The following is a 17,837-nucleotide window of genomic DNA, read 5'->3' as shown; positions in this document are numbered from 1 at the left end:
ATAACGAGGTCTCCAGAGACTTAGAGGCTCCACCTGGCCCCAGGGATTATCCCTGTTCTCCTTCCAGGGCCACAGCAGGGACAGTACGAGGGCAGGCCTGGCTGACACCTTTCTGGTAGATATACATCTAATACTAATTCAGCCTCAAAGATGGGAAGCAGGAGAAAAAATTATAAAGAAACTACAGCTATGTGGGTGAGAATGTAAAAATTTTTGTCATCCATTAGTCCCCAGAGTCCCTTAGACTCCAAGAGATACAATGAGGTTAAATCTCTGTTCCGGTGCTCACCTGGATGAAAGGTAAACAGTCTATTAAGACCAAACTCACATCTCCATCAACTCTAGCCCTGTCCCAGCCCTCACTTGTTTCTTCTGGCCCTGCTTCCCAGCTGAAGGAGGACCTCTGTGACTGCTCAGACCTCCCTAACGATGATCACCAGTGAGAAAGTCACAGCAGGTGAGAAGACTTCACAGTACAGCTGGCACCACATGTCATGGCAGGGACTCCTGGACAGTCCTCAGGTTTCTTAGGAACCTGTGGCAGCTCCCTGATGATTTCTGAATCCCTGACCTTTGCACAGTGAATAGTGACCCTATGGGTAAAAGATGCATGCAGAACAGTAGTTCAGAGCATGAGAATTGTAGTCACATGCCTGATCTACATGTTGGCTCTTGGACCTGGGTTTCTCCCTCTGCCAAACTGTAATGATAAACAGAATGGATGAAGCTGAGTGTGGATTGTGAGCTAATGTACAGAAAGCATGTAGTTGTGATGGAAATTATTTCAGAAGGTTGACACTGACATCTGTGTCATGTAAATGGAAAAGAACACTCAGTCTCACAAACACAACTAGCATACACCTCTTCACAAACACACCACATAGAATAAAACAAGACACTTCCAACTCTGATGCACACAACCCAACATCACCTAAAAGGAGCACAGTTACTTCCAGGTGCCAAGTGTTCTATGGATATAAATATAGTCTGGAAAGCAATTTTTTTCACCAAAGCTCTAATTCTCATTCTCACCAGGAACCTGGAATCATGTTGTACCTCAGACTGAAGCAGCAAGGATATTCACCTGTCTTATCATCTGTCTTCCTCAGCCAGCAAGGAAGTCCAGAAGGAACACCATTTCCTCGTGATCACAGAAGAGAGCACTGTGAGGATTGTGAAGTTTTGTGCATTATTTTAGATCTCTTGGTGACTACTGAAAACCAGATGGATACAGTTGTCAAGTTGAGGCCCTCACAATAAGCTTAGAGTGCACCTGTGGGAGGTGCATGAGCTTTTCCTAGATGCCATATTTTTTAGTCCTTTAGGTTGGCAACTACAAAATTCTTAACTCCAGAAAGAAGCGTTGCCTCTGAGAACAGACCCTACCCATCAGCTGCCAGCCAGGTGCTGCCATCGTAGGCGCTCCCATGGTTGGTCAGATGTCAGGGGCTTAGAACTTCGTTTTCAACCACCGCAGAAACAGTATTAATGTACTTTTATAAGGCATGTTGTCATGTTTTCACATCTGAACCTAACTGAAAAAGAGAGAAATTGAGAAAGTCTATTCTAGGCAATGACACATGATCTGACATTGACATTAGATACGGCCTCTTCATTTCTCCTGCCACCAGGAAGCCCCTCCAGTAGGTCCTCCTGGGAGGCTGGGGGTATGCAGAGTTATTGTCAGGAGTGGTGATACTGCTCATGACACATCCCGGGAGCTTGGCCTCCTGTGGACAAGGGGATCCAGTACATGGACAGGGCTGGTTAAAAATCAGAAAATAGTTGGAGATTAAACAATACACCTTCACATAAAGTATTAGTTATAAATAGAAATTTAAAATAATTTGAACTAGATGAAATGAATACACGACTCATCAAAATACATGGGATGCTGTAAAAGTAGTGAATAGAGGGAAATATAGATGGATGTTCATAGCAGCTTTATTTATACTTGCCAATAATTAGAAACAATCAGGATATTTTTCAAAAAATGATGGACACAGACTGAAGAGTCCGGCTCTTGGTTAAAAGATGTTTGTAATTTTTCAGGTCTAATCACAGGCAAATACAAAGCTTTCACCTGGAGGATTCATGAGGAACGCCATCCTCCCCATACCAGACCTGGCACAGGGCCAGAGCACTGCAGTCTCTGAAGGGAGTTGCAGTCAAGAACTTGGGCCCCTATGACAGACAGGTGACGCTCTCCACACATTTGTGTCCCTGGCCCACTATCTCCATTCCTGGGGCTCTTTACCTGAGGCCTTGAGCCCAGGTTCCAGGCTTCTCTTTAAAGACCACCTTGTGGTGGAAGAGAGAGAAACTTGTAGATGCTTTCCCCGCTCTGACTCTGTCCCCAGTATCTTTCCACTCCTTGTCCTGCCCTAACCTCGGGGTTCATAAAACTGTAAAGGCTTTACTAGGGGTTCCCTCTATAATGAGACAACTTCGATCCATTCTCATCTACCTGACTCTTCGATAGTGAGACATTTCGTGGGGGGGGGGATGCAGGAGGGGGAGACTCTGTACTTTCTCCAGCTTTAACTTCTTCCTCCTGCTACCAGAGTAATTAAAATGCAAACCCTCTCATATCTGTCCTGTTGTTTTCCTTGGCTACTATGACACCTGAGAGCTCAGCAATTTGCCAGCTCAGCTGAGCTCCCAGCACAAACTTTGTTTTATTCATACAGTGGAAAAGTATGCAGTGATCAAGGAATTTAGTTATTAAACTATGAAAATATGAAGGGATTTTAAATGTATATCATAGTGAAAGAAGTCAGTCTGCAAAGACTACACATTCTGTGGATCCAACTATACAACATTATATAAAATCATACTTCTCTAAAATAATGATCTAATTATATAAATCCTCTCATCATCTCCACATATGACCTATTTTGTCTCTCTACATAATTTAGTTACCTATCAATTTCTATTAATTCACTGAGCAGTTTAGTTTTTCTGTGTGTTATTGTGTGGATGACAGGCAGGCTCTTCACTGTGTATTTGAGACATAAATATCAATAAATTTTTAACAATACATTTCTGTAGAGGTAAATGTGACTGAAGTTAGGAATAGCCATGAGTTTTTAGATATGATATTCAAAGCACAAGTCATAAAAGTTCATAATTTAGAACTTAGCAATATTAAAAATTTTTATTTTATAAAAGACCCTGTCAAGACAGACATAAAAATGATATAGCTGATCAAAGATCTGTAGCCAAAATAAATATTAAAAATCCTTTAAAATCCAACAATAACTATAATCTAAAACAAAAGAAATGGTCAAAAGGTCTGAATAGGGACTTACCCAAAGGAGGAAGCTGTGCAGTAAATCCTGACTAGATTCCTTTCATCTGTTTTTGTCTCCCCCATCCAGAAGTGCATTCTCACACAGCTCATGTCCTCACCACCTTCCAGTCCTTGATCAAGTGTCACCTCCACAATAAATAAGGCCCGTTCAACCTTATTTTCCTTTCCTCCACTACTGATCCCCTTTCTTATTTTTCTCCTTCTAAAGTGTGGTGACATTCGGTGATTAATCTGTCTCCCATCATTAGAATTAGGGTCTCCAAGAGGTGAAAATTTCCGTTGGTCATTTGCTCTGCTGTTTCTCCAACACCTACAATATTCCCTGGGACATCAAAGATCACTCATTATGTTTTATATTAAAAAGCCAGTCATGGAGCATCACACAAAGCAAGATGGATTAGATCAGTATATATTTATATATATTCATGTTACTGAATCACAACTTTTAATCTGTTATCCATTATTTCTTCAGGAAATTAGTGGGTGTGGATGTAAAAGGTGTGTTGTCAGTGACTAGTATATTTAATTTTATAGACCAAAGCATTATTTTAATGTTGATAGCAATAAAAGATATATATTCTTTCGTGTGATATGTATTCTTTGTGTGATATGTATTCTTTGTGTGATATGTATTCTTTGTGTGATTTATTAACATTATGGATAAAGAATCTGTGGTACATATATACAATGGAATATTACTCAGCCAGAAGAAGAGATGAAATACTGCCATTTGTAACAACATGGATGGACCTTGAGATAATCATGCTAAGTAGAATAAGCCAAACAGAAAAAGTTGAAAATCACATGATATCACATGTGGGATATAAACCTAAAAGCAACAAATGAACAGGACAAACAGAGACTCATGGGCATGGAAAATAGACTAGAGGTTACCAGGGTAGTAGGGAGGGGGAATGAGGATGGTAGATGTGGTGTAACAGGTCAAACATGTGGTGACAGAAAAATCTAACTATGGGAGGTGAACATACAGTGTAAATATATATATGCTTGACTGTTAAAATGCACAGCTAAAACTTATTAGATTTTGTTAACAATGTCACCATAAAAAATTAAATTAAAAAAATACTAAGTCGTGATAATGGTGGTACAACTCCATGAATATATTAGAAAACTGAATAAAACATACTGGTTATAAGTGAATATTATTTTATATGAATTCTATCTCAATAGCACTTTTAAAACATGAATGGTTTGATATTCCAGTATTAGGTAACAGGTGGCTTTATTTAAAACATAAGCTAAAATAGTTCATTATAATCATTAAAAATATTAAAACAGGAATTTCAAAGCCTCCCCCACTCCCTTTATATTAGGAAATTCTTCTATGTTTTAAGGCTTGAAATCAGTGAGAACAAATGTTATTTTAAAAAATTAATAAATCATTTTTTTGTAGTTGAGGAGGTTGCTAGACAAGGCAGAGTTGAAAGATGCACTCCTTTCAAATGGAAATCTCTAGAAAATGCAGAGAACAAGTGTAAGGCAAGACAATATTCCAGAAGAACTAATAAAAAAAATTAGACCTAATGCTATGAGTTTACATATACATATAGTGTCATTTCACTGCCATTTAAAGTTATCAACTTTATTTACAAAGAGGAATAATAAAAAGCAACATTTCTGGTATACAGTTATCACAGATAAAATTGTCCACCATTAATCTCATTTTTGCTATGGAAAAAGACAAAATGAATCTGTACAAGATAGAGTCAAAAAAATTATTCAGCACTTAGTAAAGGTGCTCAGAGTTCAGATAAAAGTCCAGGGAGCAGAGTCTGGGAGAAGACCCCCAGGAGGAGGAGCGTGAGTTGGTGGTCACTATGTCCTCAAGTGCTTCACTAGTGGTCTCTTGAAGTCTCCTCAGAGCTGCAGCCAATTCCTTGTCAGCTTCAGATCCTTCTTTTGCAAAACGCAAATTAAGTCATAAGCCATCCTGAGACATTCATGAGGTTCCTTAGGATCACTTGAAATAAAGAAATATATATAATGAAACTATTACAAAACACAGAAAATAAACTCTTATTGCAACTGACTCTGGCTGTTTCTGGTCAATGCAGATCACTGTAAAGAGTGGTCACAACCCCTTCCAAGTGTCTATAAAACCCCAAGACATAGAGATACATTACTTTTATATGGCCTAGGGTTCAATAAAAAAGTAAAAAAAAATGAATTGACAAACTAAAAACCTCATGTGCATATTATATATTTTTGTGCACTCAATATACAACAAATTACTAAAAGAGAAAGAAAAGACTACCAGCAATCCATTAAAAGTACTGGAGACATGAATAAACAGTTCAAAGGAAAAAGACAAAGGGCTTTTAACATCACTCAAAAAATTATATTAAAATTACATGGATATACCACTATAAAAATAAAAAGTGCACCAAGGTACCACATCACACCTATCAATGGTAAAATTACAAAAGTTTCACATCTACTATGCTAGTGTGGCTGTGCACACATTTTTGCTTTAGGAAAGCATCGATCAGTACCTATGGAGAGGAATTTGACAATATCTAGTAAAATCACATTAGCACTTACCATTTACCCAACAACCCAATATCTTGAAATCTATCCCATAGAGAGAATGGCAAAAATATGAAAAGAACCACTAACCAGGTCATGTATGGCAGTATTAGAAAATTTAGAATTTTCTAAAATCAAATGTCTATAAAATCATCATTAGAATTAGGCAATACCTTTTATCCAAAGAAAACCAAAACAATAATTCGTAAAGATCTATGCACCCCTATGTTCATGGCAACACTACTCATAATAGCCAACATATAGAAGCAACTGAAATGCCCATCAATAGATGATTGGATAAAGAAGTTATGGTCTATATATACAATGGAATATTACTCAGCCATTAAAAAAATAAATCCTATCATTTGCAATGACATGGATGGACCTAGAAGTTATTATACTGAGTAAAATAAGGCAGACACAGAAAGATAAATACCATATAATTTCATTTATATGCGGAATCTAAGGATTAAAAAGAACAAACTAATCAAAAACAGACTCACGAAATATAGAGGACAATCTGGTGACGGCCAGAGAGGAGGGGGTTGTGGGGCTGAGAGAATGGGGTGAAGGGTTAAAGAAGTACAAATTAGTAGTAGATAGATGGTCACGGGGATGGGGAGCATGGCATAGGGAATGCTGTTAGCATTAATGTATTGGCGAGGTGGAGAGCCAGAGGAGAGAGAGAGCAATTAGGGGTATTGTTTTATAAACTATATAAATGTCTAAACAATGTACTGTATATTTGAAACTAACAAAATAAAATTTTAAAAAATTAGGCAATACCAAATAAAAATTGTGAGATGAAGCAAACCACTCCACTGAAAAATATATATAGCCTTAGTTATTTATTTCTAAACTGCAGAATGACTGAACATTAATAAAGTTAATTTAAGTTAGAAAAGTAGGCATTAAACCCAAATAATGTAACTAGACTGATGGGCAGGTATACATATGAGTAATTAATGAAATATAAAATATAATAAGGATAATGGTAACTAACAAAACCAAAACTGGTTCTACTTAAAAGTAGAATGGACAAACCTTTAGCGAGATTCATCAAGAAAAAAAGAGAAAAAAAAATCAACTTTTATTAAAATTTAAAGGAAGATATAGATACAAGGTGACAGAGATTAAAAATAAAAAGACAATACCATATACTGAACAAATTTATGCCAAGGCATTTGAAAATGTGTAAAAATTGACACGATTTCAGAAAAAATATAACCTTTCCAAACTTACTCATTAAAAAATGAAAACCCTAAATATTTCGATAGCCATTAAAGAAATTTAATCAGTGGCTAAGAAAAACTGTCTGCCTCTCTGTCTGTCCTGTCTGTCTGTCTCTCTCTCACACACACTCACATACACACACACACACACACACACACACACACACACACACACACACACACAGAGGGGGAGAGAGAGGGAGAGAGACAGAGAGAAAGAGAGAGAGAGAGAGAGAGAGAGAGAGAGAGACGAGGCCCTAATGATATTATTATTGGTTAAACACCAATATTTCAGTGAGGTTATTCTATTATTACTAAAATATTTCAATAGATGGATATAAGCAGCTACATGTCAATTAATTATATGAGACCATATGCTCTTACTACCAAAACCAGACAAAAATTAATCCTAACAGAGTTCAGGTTGGTCTCAGTCAGGAGCACTGACATGAAAAACCCACAGGAGTAACAGGAGTAGATGGCACTGACCCTTCTTCCAATGAGAAGAAACAAACAAACAAAAACCCAAAACGAACAAAACAAAAAACAAAAACACAAAACAATCTGAAAACAGTTCAAAGCAACATATCTTGAATGGGTAAACCTTGTGAATAGTTTTTTGGGTTTTTTTGTTTTTTTAAGTATTAGGTAAACAGAGCCATTGTGTGGCTGTTGGGAGAAATTTTCATGAAAGAAAGGTAATTAGAACTAAGTTTTAAATCTGTTTTCTGGAGGAGGGCCTTGGAGAGGTAGGAAGATTAGTGTAGGAGCTTGGTATGTGAGAAGCAAAGTAAGGAAACCTCCCTGGATGGAATGGAGTGTGTATTAGGAAGACCAGTAGGAACAAGGTTGGAGAAGTTGGAGCTAGATGCTTAACCACAGTCAAGACTGATTTGTGTCACACTTACTATGTGACTGGAAATAGGACAGTGTGGAATTCCACAGATGAATGATAAACAGATGAATTAACTGACCGATGGGCAGGCAGATAAATACATAAATTTCAGAGACAACAGGTGGTCTCAGTTGGTGAGAAGGTAAGAATTTAGGATTGCAGAGTGCCATAAACCTGACGGCTTTTCAGAAACTGAATTAGATGAGGTTTAAGTAGCCTAAATCAAGCCAGATACAAAGAGCACCTTCTAAAGCAATGCTGAAGGCCTTTGCCAGTAGCTAGGAGTTCCAAGATTAAGTGGGCACGGTTGTGGGGCTTCCATGATGGCTGAGCTCCCTGATGTCCCACATTCACATTTATACATGTGACCATAATCCTAGAGAGAGAGATGAGTCTCAAAGAAAAGATCTGTGACCAACTTTCTCCTGGGGCCCCTCTGATTATATGCTGTTAAAAAGTGGGATATAGGTCCCTAGCAGAGTTGTCTAGGAGCCTATTGAGGGTTAGTTATGTTGGGAGATTGGGCCTGAGCATCTCCTCAGAGAGAAGTTGCCATCCTCGCCTTGGCCCTTTCCCAGGCACTATAAGCAAGGGGTCAGGCAAAGCCCCAAATATAGGGTTGGTTGGATACCTGACAGCTTGTCAGGCAGGCCCAGCCTGTAGCCATCTGTTGAACAAACAGAGGTCTGGTATCTTTCTCTACTATCCTCTTGAAAGTTCATTTCCTGTTGGGAAACTGGATTCTTAGCACATTTGGTGTCAAAGGGCTATCTTGGGGTTGTGCCAATTAATTACCAGACACTGAGCCTGTGGGTTTTAAGCGGGAGTATTATTCCCATGAGCCTTATCTCAGCCAATTACCTTTCTTGATGATAGTAGTGGCTTCCCTCTCCTTCCTTCTCTTCACTCCACTTGCTTGTTTCCCCTGTTCTTCAACCCACTGCTTTCTCATTCTTTCTGAGTGGTAGGAGAAAGTAACTCCCTGCTCAAGGACACTCTCTATTGGGCAAAGTATGTGCCTATGAAAACATTCCCTGAGCCCTTCTAGTGGGGTTAAGTGTATAAGAACCATTGACCATAACCAGACAGAATTTGGAGTTTTCATAAAGCTGAGCATTTTACAGAAATATATGTAGCATGGCTTTTTACAAGAGAAAGAGATTATTTAAATAAGATTCTAATCATGAAACAACCAGAGTATCACAACCAGGATGACCCCTGGGCCCCAGACTAGGACGTAGTAACTTTATTTTCCCTTTTTAAGACATAGGAAGACTTAATTTTTAAATGGTCAGTGTCCAGTTAAAGGCAAAACACTAATCAGATTTCAAGGCCCAAAACTCAGGTAATAGACTACCTGTATTGAGGGAACTCAGCCACCTACACAAAATTCATGGATAAAGTAAATTAAATGACAATATTGCCTTGATTACTCCTTAGATGTGGTAAAATCAGCATCAAATATTTCCCTTCCTTCCCCCAAGATAGTGTCCTGAACCTGTTAAATTAAGTCATTAGATTTTACTCTGTTCTGTTTACAGTCTACTACTTAAGGTTTTATAAATGTAAATATATTTTGTGCATTTTTCTATGAAAAGTACTTCATGGGGAGAAGCTCTTACAGCAAGGCTATTTTTAAAATCACATTATTATCCTCATTGAAAAGAAGATCAGTTTTTAATAATCTTTCATTCTCATAGGATAAAGTTAGAGAAAATATTCAGCTGTACACAGTCTGGTTTTGCCTGCCCAGCTTTCCCCTGGGAAGTGTACTTTTTGTTTAAGGTATAGCTTGTTAGTGTCCTGTTGACATAAATGTTTCTGGATTTCCTCGTTGACAATAATGGAAAAGGAAGGTCACCCAACTCCATCAGGTCACTCCCCTTCTTCCCGAAGCTCCTCAAAAGGCTACAGTTGTATCTCAACAGCAGTTTCTCCTCTTCCCCGCACTGCCTCTCCTTTCTGGCACTAGCTCAGTGGTGACAGGTGGTAATCTACTTTCCCCTCATCTTTTCTAGTTGAGTTTGCAACCAAGTTGAATGGTAATCTGACATTTTCTATCACCATCTGCGTCATAGGTCACCCCACTCCCTTTCCCTCTGTCCACCAAGTCTTCATACTCACAAAAAAACACGCATACCTTGTGCTCTTTTGGGGCAGCCCATTGAAACTGAAGAACAGTGTGACCACTCACAAAGCAGATGTTTCTCTGTGTCTGTCAGCCACAAGGTTTCACAGCAGTGTAGCCCAGCAGAGGGCGGGGCACCCTTTTTTCTCTACAAGAAGCCTGTTCCTATGGAAGTCTAGCAAGGCAACACGACTCAGCCCAGCACTCTCTGCCCCAGGAATCATGGCTCTGCTGGGCCTTCCATCCTGGGCTCCCTTTCCTTCCATGACCTTAAGAACTTTGTGGTGGCTTTGCTAGAATATTGTCACTGTTTTCACTGTCATGCAGGGAGCCCAGCACTGTAGCCAGAATGGCAGAGACTTCCTTGCCATCATGGAGAAGTGACAGCAGGGTACCGGAGAAAAGCACTCTACCCAGACCTCACCCCACTTCCATCTTTTGCCCATGAATAAGACACAGTGGCCCTACAGGTTTCACTAGTGTCTGAATTCCTTTATTATTGCACTGTGAGGTTTTTTTGTGAATCCTTTTATTTTGTGAATGAGGAGGGGGCTCAGTACAGCATGGCCCAGCAGGGCAGTAACTAGGTCTATTTAGCGTTCATTTTGAAAGTGACCTAAGGAATCTCTGCATACAAGTTCAGACTGAGGAACTGTGGTGGGTCATTCCCAATAATTTCCTGATATGGGACATCACTTGTCAAATTCTTAACCTTTTAGCAGGAAATGAAATGGGACATTCCTTGCAGAGTTCTTAATCTTTTTAGTAAACCTAGTTAAGTTTTCTTTCCTCTTTTCTTTTGGAAAAAGGCCCTCTCCCTCAAATCCTGATAATTACCCTGAAAATGGTAACTCAGATCCTCTGGCTATTGTTAAGGGTCATTGGCCCATTGTTAGCAGAAATGGCATTAGGCCTGACAGGGTCCTTAGAGTTTGAGAGGGGAGGGAACTTTAGGCTAAAGGTCTTTTTACTTTTTAAGAAATATATTAACCAAACCTGTTTTCCTTTATTGGCTTAATAGGCAAATCAGTAATAGAAAATTAATAGATATATGATTTAAATAACAAGTTTGTATCTTCTTTTCCTGACTAGGGACTAAGGCGGCACTTGGGCAGGAAATCCATGACCCTGTCCTGATTAAGGCAGAAAGGGAACAAGCTCCATGAAACCCCAATAGGCAGGGACTACGGCCATTCTCAGCAAGAAGCAGATACAGAAGATGAGACCTCTTGTTCCTCAACATCCATACTAATGATAAGGAAGTTCATGGCTCTTAGAAAAGAGTTAGGCAGGAAAGTTAGTTACGGGGTTTTGAGTCTGCCTGCAAAGACACTGAGGTCATCCTATCCTAGAAGGGGTCCACCCTAGTCCACCCACAATTAAGCAAGCCAGAAAGCATTTGGGGGCTAAAAGCAACTCATAAAAAGAAACAAGAGAGCAGGAAATTAGGTACTAGTTATAGCCAGTCACTCACGCCTGCGCAATAAAGACCCCAATTTACCTGAGCATCATTATGAAGCAAATGCCTAGAAGTTCATTAGTATCATTATAACAGATTGAATTCTGGGAACAAACATGCACAGAAAGCAAATGATAAATCATTGAGTCCCGTCAATCTTAGCTGTCAATCAAGGAAGCCCACTCCTCTAAGAAAAGTGACCACCAACAGCAAAGAGGGATAAAAAGCCCAAGGGCTGTTACCAGGCCTTTGAGCCATGCTTCTCTTGCTCAGGTCCACTCCCACATCTGGAATTGTACTTTCCCTTCTAATAAAGCTTTTCTTTTCTGCTATATTTCGGTGTCCTGATCAATTCTTTGTTTGAGACATCAAGAACCTAGACAATGTGCTGGGAGAGGATCCCCACTCTCTGGTAACATTCCCCAAGGGCATCCCAAGTCTCTGAAGAGTAACAGCTACAAACCTGGTCAGTTCTCAGTGAGCCGCATGGTACTGACCTTTTGGCTGGAACATTGGCCCTTGGCTCCCTCTGTTACCATCACCCACTTCTAGCTCAGTCCTTCTAGTTTTTGAGACCAATAACGAGAATTAAGGGGAAGCCCTGGCAGCTTTAAACCAGACTCCTTGGCCAGGATCCAGTCCATCACTCTGCTTGCCTCTGTCAAATCTCCCAACCAATGCGGTGAGTACCACGCAGCTCCCCTGATTAAAATATAGATAGAGCATGGTAGAAGATGATGGACTAGGTAAAAGCAGGATTCACCTCCCCTCAGGTCCACATTAAAATTACAACCAAATTATAAAATAATCAGCGTGGAGAATGACCTGAAGTCCAACAGAGAGGCTAATAAAATAAGAAAACAAAGAAATATGCCATAAATGAAACAACAGGAGAAAACTCCAGAAAATAAGCTAAATGAAATGGAGGCAAGCAACCTACCAGAGAAAGAGTTCAAAATAATGGTTATAAGAATGCTCAATGAACTTAGGGGGAGAATGGATGAGCAAGATGAGAACCTCAAAAGAGAGATAGTAAGCATAAAAAAGGATATAGAAACCATAAAAAAGAACCAGACAGAAATGAAGAATACACTGGAAGGATTCAACAGTAGACTAGATGAAGCAGATCGAATCAGCGAACTGGAAGACAAGTAGCAGAATACGCCCAATCAGAACAACGAAAAGAAAAAAGAATTTTTAAAAAATGAGGAGAGTTTAAGAGACCTCTGGGACAACATGACACATAACAATATCCAGATCATAGGAGTACCCAAAGGAGAAGAGAGAGAGCAAGGGATTGAGAATCTAGTTGAAGAAATAATGACAGAAAATTTCCCTAAACTGGCAAAGAAATTAGACATACAAGTTCAGGAAGCACAAAGAGTCCCAAACAAGAGGAATTCAAACAGACCCACACTAAGACACATCATAATTAAAATGCAAAAGTTCAAAGACAAAGATAGAATCTTAACAGCAAGAGAAAGGCAGCTAGTTACTTACAAGGGTACCCCCATAAGAATGTCTGCTGATGTTTCAATGGAAACTTTGCAGGCCAGAGGGACTGGCAAGAAATATTCAAAGTTATGAAAAACAAGAATACTCTACCCAGTGAGGCTTTCAATTAAAATGGAAGGTGAGATAAAGAGCTTCCCAGACAGGGAAAAGCTTAAGGAATTCATCACCAACAAACCAGTATTACAATAAAGTGTTAAAGGGACTTCTGCAAAAAGAGAAGGGATAAAAAAGAAAATAGAAGAAGCAAATAGGAATAATAAAATGGCAGAAACTATGTACCTATCGGTAATCACTTTAATTGTAAGTGGATTAAATGTTCCAATCAAAAGACATAGTGTAGCCCAATGGATAAGAAAACAAAACCCATGCATAGGCTATCTACAAGAGACCCACTTCAGATCAAATGACACTCACAGACTGAAAGTAAAGGGATAGAAATGAAAAAAAAAAAAAGCCAGGGTAGCTCTACTTATATCAGATAAAATAGACTTTAAAAGAAAAGTTATAATAAGAGACAAAGAAAGGCATTACATAGTGATAAAGGGATCCATAAATCAAGAAGACATAACCCTACTAAACATATACGCACCCAACACAGGAGCACCTACATGCATAAAGCAATTATCGACTGACATAGAAAAAGGAGAGATCAACAGGAATACACTCATAGTGTGCTGGCTGGAAAATTACTGTTTGGCTATCGCCAATGGGAACATAATGCTCTAACAATAAGCTTTCTGCTTCTGTACCCCACACTTGCACAACCAATCTGTGGGTTGACAGTTAGTAAAAAGAAGAAAAATAGACTTGTGTGTTCAAACAGGATGAAGAATAGGGGTTTAAGGCTTAAAAACCTTGTGCCTCTACATTTCAGGGCTGCTTAATTTGGGGTCTGCACACCCCTGGCAGACCCAGATGGCTGAATAAAGAGTGTGTTTCCTATAACTCACTGATTTCTGGTGGTCCGTGTGTCTATCAGGGGCTGGTAGCTACAACAATAGTAGGAGACATTAACATGCCATTGATACCAATGAACAGATCTTCCAGGCAAAGAATTAATAAGGAAACAATGGACCTAAAAGACACACTAGACCAGATGAATTTAATAGGTACTTTCAGAGCATTTTACCCCAAAGGCAGCAAAATATACATTCTTCTGAAATGCACATATAACATTTTCAAAGACAGACCATGTTAAGACACAAAACAAGTTTCAAAAATTTGAAGAAGATTGAAATCATATCAACCTTTTCTCTAAGCACAATGGTATGAAATTAGAAATCAACTACAAGAAAAAAAACTGGAAAATACACAAACACATGAAGGCTAAATAACATGCTAAACAATGAATGGGTTATCAATGAGATGAAGGAAGAAATCAAAAGATACCTAGAGAGTTTGGAGAAACATGGCAGAAAAGAGATGTCCCCAGATCTCTCCCCTTGAAACAACAATAAGCTGAACATCTAAAACACAACAAATGCCCCGCCACCACCACCCAATTGCACACCGGAACATCTGAGCGTGGGATCTGTGCATAAGAGCTACCACAGGAAAGAACCCGGCTGTCAGGTGGTGGACTGGGACAAATAAAGAAGCTGCCTCTCGCAGCTGCAGGAACTCCCTGTAGGAGAAGGGGAGGGTGGGGAGGAGGTGTGGCGAGTTCCCTGAACAGCCCTGCCTGGGAGTGCTGTGAGCTCTACACGGCCAACAGCAGAGCTCAGACATCAGGGCAGAAAGCAGAGGAGTAAGATGCAGAGAAAGAACAGTTGATTTTTACCAGCTGCAATTGCAAAACCAAGGCTGAGCCGCAGCCCCCAACTCCAAACCCAGAGGGTGCCTCCCTCCATACCTTCCGAGACTGATCACCGTGGAGCCCAGGGGAAACTGAGCAAACGCTACTGAAACTGTCATTAACACTGACAGGGACTGAGACTGAGAGTAGCGAGTGTGACTAAATATCTACAAGAAAATAAAAAGGCATTATTAAGGCTTTATATAAAGCAGGGATCCAAAAGGCTTCAATGCCACCTACTGGAAAGCAAAAGAAAAGTGCCTTCTTTAAAACAGGCTAAAGAGAGATCTTTATATAATAAATCTTCTATTGGGAAAAACAGCAGAATACATTTCCATTAATGCCCAGGTGAAGAAATAGTCCATTAAACACCATGAACAACCAAGATGACAAGGCATCTCAAAAAGAAAGAGAAAAATCTCCAGAAAATAAGTTTACAGTCATAGAAATATAAGACTTAAGTGACAGAGAATTCAGGATGGTACTTCTGAAAAAACTCAGTGAGTTCTGAAACGAGTCATATCAACAATTTCAGGACTGAAAAAACACCTAGATGAGCAGAGCAAGGAGATTGAAACCCTCAAAAAGAATCAAATAGAACTTCTGGATATAAAAAACACACAGCAAGAGATGAAAAATAAAATAGCAAGCTTGGGAAATAGAGTCGAACAAATGGAGGAAAGCATCAGTGATATCAAAGACAGAAATCTAGAAACAAATCAGAAGGAAGAAGAGAGAAACTGAAGAATGAAAAATAATGAAAGAGAAATACAAGAACTAGTTGATACCATCAGGAGAGGAAACATAAGAATAATGGGCATTATTGAAGGCAAGGAAAAGGAGAAAGGACTAGAAAGCATTTTCAAATAGTGAACGAGAATTTCTCAAATCTAAGGTATGAGCTGGAGCTTGGAATTCAAGAAGTCAACAGAACACCTAATTATCACAACCCAAAAAGACCTTCACTACGACACATTGTATTAAAATTATCAAAAATCAACAACAAAGACAGAATTCTCAGGGCAGCCAGGGAAAAGATGGTAACATATAAAGGAAAACCCATTAGATTATTGTCAGAATCCTCAGCACAAACCTTACAAGCCAGAAAGGAATGGAATCAAATATTTAAACTATTAAGTGAAAAGAACTATCAGCCTAGAATAATGTATCCAGCTAACCTCTCCTTTAGATATGAAGGAGAAATTAAGACCTTTTCACACATACAAAAATTGAGGGAATTCTCCACTACGAGGCTTGCACTACAGGGAATTCTGAAAGGGGTCAGCTCATCTAAAACAAAATGACGAAAAAATTACATAATTAGGAGTAAGGTGACCATCAGGCAAATAGAAGCAGAGGAGTGCAACCCTTACTAAAAACAGAGCATTATAAACTTAAACAATAAGAAGAGAATTGCTATAGCAAGATAGTAATGAACGTTCAGTATACATAGGGACAAATTGAAAAACAATGACTGAAAAGAGGAGGATTCAAAGATCCAAATTTGCAAAATGAAATGGAGATAAGGCACATGCAGAAGAAAGGGGATGACTGTATATATATAACTGTCCTTTACATATTCGTAATGGTAACCACACACAATAGATTCAGAACTAAAATATATAATATAAAACAAGAAGAATCAGAGGGAAAAACCACAGAAGCCAAACAAAATAAAGAAAATAGAAACACAAGGACAAGGAAGTAATAGGTAAAATATATAACAACACTTCATATTTCAATAATCACTCTAAATGTAAATGGACTGAAATCACCATTAAAAAGGCACAGAGTTGCAGAATGGATCAAAAAACAAAACCCAACCATATGCTGCCTCCAGGAGATGCATCTCAGCTCCGAAGACAAATATAGACTCAAAGTGAAAGGGTGGAAATTAATATCTCAAGCAAATGGCATTCAGAGAAAAGTGGGAATAGCGGTACTAATATCAGATGAAATAGACTTTAAAATAAAAAAGGTAAAGAAAGATGCTGAGGGACACGTCATAATGATAAAGGGAAGCATACACCAAGAGATAACACGTATTAATATCTATGCTTCCAGTCAGGGAGCCCTGAAATATGTAAAAGAATTACTAACAGAATAAAGGAAGAAACAGTCCTAAATACCCCACTGTTGGATATAGACAGACCATTCAAACAGAAAATAAATAAGGAAATAACATCCTTAAATGATACATTAGTCCAACTAGGCATAATTGACATTTACAGAGCCTTCCATCTCAAAACAGCTGCTTATACATTCTTCTCTAGTGCACATGGAACATTCTCAAGAATCGACCACAAACTGGGACAGAGATAGCCTCAACAAATATAAGAGGGTTGAAATCATACGAACCATATTCTCCGATCATAATGCTTTGAAACTAGAGATCCATTGCAAAAAGAAATCAGGAAGAACCACAAATATATGGAAATTAAACAACATGCCACTGAATAATAACTGGGTCAGGGAAGAAATAAAAAGAGAGATCAAGAGATACATTGAAACAAATGATAATGATAGTACAACATATCGAAACTTTTGGGAAACAGCAAAAGCAGTCAGAAGAGGAAAGTTCATATCATTATAGGCCTATCTCCAAAAACAAGAACAAGCCCAAATAAACAACTTAATGCTTCATCTAAAAAACTAGGAAAGGACGAACAAATGAAGACTAAAGTCAGCAGAAGGAAAGAAATCATCAAAATTAGAGCAAAAATAAATGAAATAGAAAACAAAAAAAATAGAAAAAATAAATTAAACAAAGCGCTAGTTCTTTGGGAATGTTAATAAAATTGACAAACCCCTGGCTAGACTCACTAAAGAAAAAAGAGAAAGAACACAAATAAACAAAATTGGGGATGAAAGTTAGGAAATTACAACTGACATTGCTGAAATACAAAGGATCATACAAGAATACTATGATAAAGTATATAACACCAAATTTAAT

The sequence above is a fragment of the Pteropus vampyrus genome, unplaced genomic scaffold, assembly GCF_000151845.1.
Source record: "Pteropus vampyrus isolate Shadow unplaced genomic scaffold, Pvam_2.0 Scaffold838, whole genome shotgun sequence".
NCBI classification, from domain to species: domain Eukaryota; kingdom Metazoa; phylum Chordata; class Mammalia; order Chiroptera; family Pteropodidae; genus Pteropus; species Pteropus vampyrus.
The sequence above is the reverse complement of the archived record's forward strand: the minus strand, read 5'-3'. Positions refer to the sequence as shown.